Raw genomic sequence first — 6,000 nt, 5'->3', positions numbered from 1 at the left:
GGCGGCCAGACTTGTTGCGCTGGAAGGACCTGTTACCATGCTGTATCTCTAAATTACATAAATGCTAATAATTAAATAGAGAGATAGAAAGATAAATAAATGGTAGAACTACAGATAGATAGATTGATAGATCCTCCAAGAGGGTTTGGAAGCTTGCAAGCCTCAATGACCCGGAGAGCTATGTTGGCTGGAGTCAGGGCCTTGTGATTTGGCTCGTGGTAGGGTCACCCATGCCAAACAGGTCAAAGGGTAGAGGGCAGACTAAGAGTGACCCACTGGTCGTCCAGTTTCAGGGGTTCAGCTCAGGACTAACAATGCGGACAAGTCAAATGAAAATTGTTTCTGAAACAGCAATGTAGATTCCTTCTATGTGGCCAAGGATAGACGGAGATGGAGGGCCTTCATTGTTGCCCTAAGTGCCAGTGGAGTAAGGGGCAATTAATTAATAATTAATAGATAGATAAATAAGTAGTGTATAAGAGGAATAGCAATGCAGTGTTCATGAGTTCATGGTCCATTCTGATGTGGGAGAGGATTATTAGTGTCACCCCGCAAGAGTTAAGGACTATAGAAGAGGAAATGGAGCAGCTAACAGATGCTGGGGTTGAAGGTGGAGAATTAAGTACAGACTCTTTAAACATACAATAGCAGTTGCTGGAAATTGCAGGCAGTCATATTTAACCACACTTAAGCATTAACCTAGTGACTAATTGCATCCTACAATTAAAGCTCCTGTAAACCACATGCACGAGTACCTTGAGAGCGAGGTTGCTTTCAATATTTACAGTAAAATTGTTTTCATGGGATGATTATCATCATGCAGAGAAAGTCTGTGTTAATTGCAGTGGATGCTTTCATAATGTAAAGCTCAGCAAACCCTGAGCTTTCACCTATTAGCTCAAGGTTGTAAATATTTAATGGCAGTAGATGTTGCCCCACAGTGTTCATCCATCGTTGCTGTTCATTAATAGCAAGTGTCACAGGCAAAAGAGACTAAAATGCTCGGAAGTGATTTTCCAATTAGTTCTTAATTATTAATAATCTTACATTACTGAAACTTACATTTCTAGCAATTTAGCAAAGGGTGTGCTGTTCACTTAAGATATATCCCACAAGATATCACTATAAGTAGGTGGACAGTCAAACTGCTTCTGTCAGATCTAATGCTTTTATTTGTGATGGTCCCAAAACTACTATTTGACCGTCTGGTGTTGAGGGACCAATGCACAGGAATGGAAAAGGTTGCAGAGGGCTGTAAGCTCATCCGGCTTCACCATGGGCACTAGCCTCTCCAGAATCGAGGATGTCTTCAACAGGTGGTGGCTCTGCATGGCAACATCCATCGTTGAGGGCCTCCATCACCCAAGGCGAGCTCACTTCGCATTGCTACCATCAGGGAGGAGGTACAGGGGCCTGAAGGCACACAGTCAACATTTTGGGAACAGCTTCTTCCTCTCCACCATCAGATTTCTGAATGGACAATGAACCGATGAGCACTACCTCACAGGAACTCAGCAGGCCAGGCAGCATCTATGGAAGAGAGTACAGTTGACGCCTCTGCCTGAAACATCGACTGTACTCTTTTCCATAGATGCTGCCTGGCCTACTGATTTCCTCCAGCATTTTGTGTCTGTTGCTCTGATTTCCAGCATCTGCAGATTTTCTCTTGTTTGTGAACACTACCTCACTATTTTTGCTCTTATATTGCACTACTTATTTAATTATATATATATATTTTTTTTTTCTTTTTTAATTCATAGTATTTATATATATTGCACTGCACTGTTGCCACAAAACAACAAAGTTCACAAACACATTCAGTGGCCACTTTATTAGATACACCTGTACACTGGCTCATTAATTCTAATATCTAATCACGTATTAACGTGGCAGCAACTCAATGCATAAAAGCATGTGGATGTGGTATGGCCAAGAGAACCAGTTGTTCACACCAAACATCACAGTAGGGAGAAAGTGTGATCTAAGTGACTTTGATTGTTGGTGCCAGACAGGTTGGTTTGAACATCTCGGAAACTGCTGATCTCCTGGGATTTTGTGCACATAAGTCTCTAGAGCAAGAGTTCCCAACCCTTTATTATGTCTTGGAACCCTACCATTAACCGAGGGGTCCATGGACCCCAGGTTGGAAACCTCTGCTCTAGAGTTTACACAGAGTGGTGCAAAAAAACAAGAAAACATCTAGTGAGTGGTAGCTCTGCGGGTGAAAAGAACTTGTCAATGAGAGAGGTCAGAGGAGAATGGCCAGACTGGTTCCAGCTGACAGAAGGCAACTGTGTCTCAAATAACCACACGTTACAACAGCAGTATGTAGAAGTGCAACTCTGAACACAAGGCACATCGAACCTTGAAGGATGGACTACAGCAGCAGAAGAGCACTCTGGGTTCTACTCCTCTATCTAATAAAGTGGCCACTGAATGTATTACTTATTTACTTTTTGTTATCATTGCACATTTCTTCTTCTTTTGCACATTGGTTGTTTGTCAGTCTTAGTTTATGCATAGTTTTCCATAAATTCCATTGTATTTCTTTATTTTCCTGTAAATGCCTGCAAGAAAATGAATCTCAAGGTAGTATACGGTGACATATATATACTTTGACAAGACATTTACTTTGACTTTGACTATGATTTTGATTCTGATTCTGTTTCTGATTCCGATTCCAATTCTGATTCTTTTCTGATTCTGATTGTGATTTTGATCCTGTTTCTAATTCTGTCTCTGATCCCATCTCTGATTATCCCAGTCTTTGTGTAACGAACATCATCAGCTTATTCAAATGAGCCTATAAACCTACCTCATAATTTTTGCTCTCATTCTGCACTGTTTATTTAGAGTACTGTGCAAAAGTCATATATATAGCTAGGGTGCCTAAGACTTTTGGACAGTAGTGTATATTATGTCTTTCCTGTTACCAAATAACACTTAATACTACTGAGCTAATACAAAGTTAAATACTCTCAATTCTGTTTGTCTATCACCTTCCTATTTTAACCAATATACAGTACTGTGCAAAAGTGTTAGGCCTCCTAGCTATATATATGTGCCTCAGACTTCTGCATGTTATTATATATTTCTTATTGTAATTTACAGTTTTTAAAATGTACTTTGATGCACTGCTACTGCAAAGCAACAGATTTCACAATGTATGTAGGTGATATTAACAAAACGCTGGTGGAACGCAGCAGGTCAGGCAGCATCTACAGGGAGAAGCGCTGTCGACATTTCGGGCCGACACCCTTCATGAATTTTGAAAGATGAACACCAGCATTTTGTGTGTGTTGCTTGAAATTCCAGCATCTGCAGATTTCCCTGTGTCAGTGATATTAAACTAGATTCTGATCTGAACTTCCTAACTTGCAGGTGTGAATGCTGTGGTGATATTCTAGGTTGTCATCTTGGCCATGCGCCTCTCAAAAACCTTTGGGGACCTAACATTGTTATCTGTTAAACCTGTTGTATAAGTCAGTGATAATATACACAGACACAGAGTCAGACTATAAATTATGTCCCATTAAAAAGTTTTAATTGCACAAAATACAATAAACCTAAGGCAGATGTATCTGAACTTAGGGCAAGTGCCTTGTGGTGATTTCACCATGGGTCAGCATACTGTAATTATACAGCAAAACAAAAAAAATTCATGTCATATAACTCAATGATAATAGACATACAGAACTGTGCATAAGCCTTAGGCATATATTGATAGCTAGGGTGCCTAACACTTTTGCACAGTACTGTATATTGGTTAAAATAGGAAGGTGATAGGCAAATAGAAATGAGACTATTGAACTTTGTATTAGCTCAGTAGTATTAAGTGTTATTTGGTAACAGGAAAGACATTATATACAGTACTGTGCAAAAGTCTTGGGCACCATAGCTATATATATGTGTCTTGGACTTCTGCACAGTACTGTATCAGATCCTGATTTAGATTCACTTACACATAGTCAGATGATAAATTATGTCCCATTGAAGAGTTTTAACTACACAAAATGCATTAAACCTAGGGCAGGTGTATCTGAAACTCCAGCATGGACAGTCCCAAGCCCAGCTGTGAAAGGAGGAGGGTTTGGCAAGGGGCTAGTGACCCCCAACCTGTAAAAACCCAGAGCTACAGAAACAACAACCTGAAGCTCCAAAGACCTCATCCCTGGGAGAGGGAGGATACATCAGGAAAATGGGCTTACACCTGGCAAAGCGTGAAAGACTGGCCCAGGACAAAGGACTCTGGCGATCTGTTGTTGGTGTCCTATGCCCCAGCTAAGGTGGGCATGTGTGAACTTTGTGCAAGTGGAAAACCTTGTGGTAACTTCTGCATAGGTAAGAATATTTTAAATATAATTCAAAAGTTGGATGCGATGGTCAGGCAGTGACTATTCTATCACTGAGTTCTTGCTTCTCTGCTTCTGTTGTGTCAAGGTGATACGACCCTTGAAAGTTGACATTTACACTTCTCTTAAGTTGTAATCAGTCAGCCTGTCCTTTCCAGTATAAAACCAAAATTTTGCCACTTCTGTCTTCGCACGCTGCCTTTTCCACCATTACTCTCAGGTTTTACCATGTCAGGGATCAGATTATTGCAGTGGAGCAGTTAAATGCTGGATGTGGAGGCTCATAGGTGTGTACAAGAGGAACTGCTCGGGCAGTGGGACGGTGGGGTGAGGGTGTACGTCTGGAAATGAGCAGGTGCTGATGAGAGCTACATCAATGGTGGAAGGAGAGAAATCTCATTCTTTGACCTGATGAAGGGTCCTGGTTCGAAGCTTATTCCTTTCCATAGATGCTGCCTGACCTGCCGAGATCCCCCAGCATTTTATGCGTGTTGCTCTGTTTATTAACTTCGCCATGGACAGTCCCAAGCCCGGCTCTGAAAGGAGGAAAGTTGGGCAAAAGGGGCTGGCAACCCCATCCCTTAAAAACCCAGAACTACAGAAGTTCCAAAGACCTCACCCCTAGGAGAGGCAGAATATTCGAGGATAGACTACATCTGGGGACATCTTGAAAGATTAGCCCAGGACAGAGGACTCTGGTGAACTGTTGTTGGTGACCTATACCCCAGGAGGAGTGAAGGGCTTAAGAAGAAGCTGTTTTTTTTTCCCAGTTCAGTTTTGTATTTCATTATTTAAATGCCTTATGAGTGTAAATAAGACTCGCTCCATGTAAGTAAATGAGTTTTTAATAACGCCTAATATTTTTACACTGCTCTGTTTAATTTTCCAAATCTGATCAATGAAAATCAATTTACAACCTTAATACCATACGCTGTAATTCAGTTCAATTCTCACACACCCGCTCCTTCTGTCACTGTAGGATTCATGATTTATTTCATAGATTCACGGGGAAGGAAACTTCATTCTTCAACCAAAGCTTGGGATATCGCCTGACGGAACGAAACTACTATTAGAGACCAGCCGAGAATTTGTCTAAACCTATGTCAAAAAAAAGAGGGGACATTCCTGGTCAGGTAAGTCTGTCCTGTTTGTAGCACTTGCTTTTGCATCTCTGTCTTCTGTTCTGAAGTTTCCGTGAGGAGTTGCTTTATCATGGAGGGGTGGTTTTCAGTCCACCGTGTATGCTGAGGATGAGCGAGATTAAGTTTTGATCGGGAACTCTTCAATTAGCCGGGGAAGCGGGGTAATTGGAGAGAGAGGCATCTTTGGCGAGGAGAAGCGGGGTGTTCATGCGTTCACGAAAGAACCACCTCACAATCTTAACAGCTGGCGGAGAAGGAAAAGATTCCTGCCGAAAGGCCCTTCGATACACTTCCCACCAACACAAAAATACTGGACAACACATACTTGCGATAGAGGCAGAACTTAGAAAAGTTTTGGAATTATTGATTTTTTTTCCTGTTTGTTCTTTGGAAACACACACACACACACACACACACACACACACACACACACACACACACACACACAGGAGCTCAGCAGGTCGGGCAGCATCTGCGGAAAGGAATAATGAATGGACGATTCGGGC

Source organism: Hypanus sabinus, chromosome 28, assembly GCF_030144855.1.
Source record: "Hypanus sabinus isolate sHypSab1 chromosome 28, sHypSab1.hap1, whole genome shotgun sequence".
Taxonomy (NCBI): domain Eukaryota; kingdom Metazoa; phylum Chordata; class Chondrichthyes; order Myliobatiformes; family Dasyatidae; genus Hypanus; species Hypanus sabinus.
The sequence above is the reverse complement of the archived record's forward strand: the minus strand, read 5'-3'. Positions refer to the sequence as shown.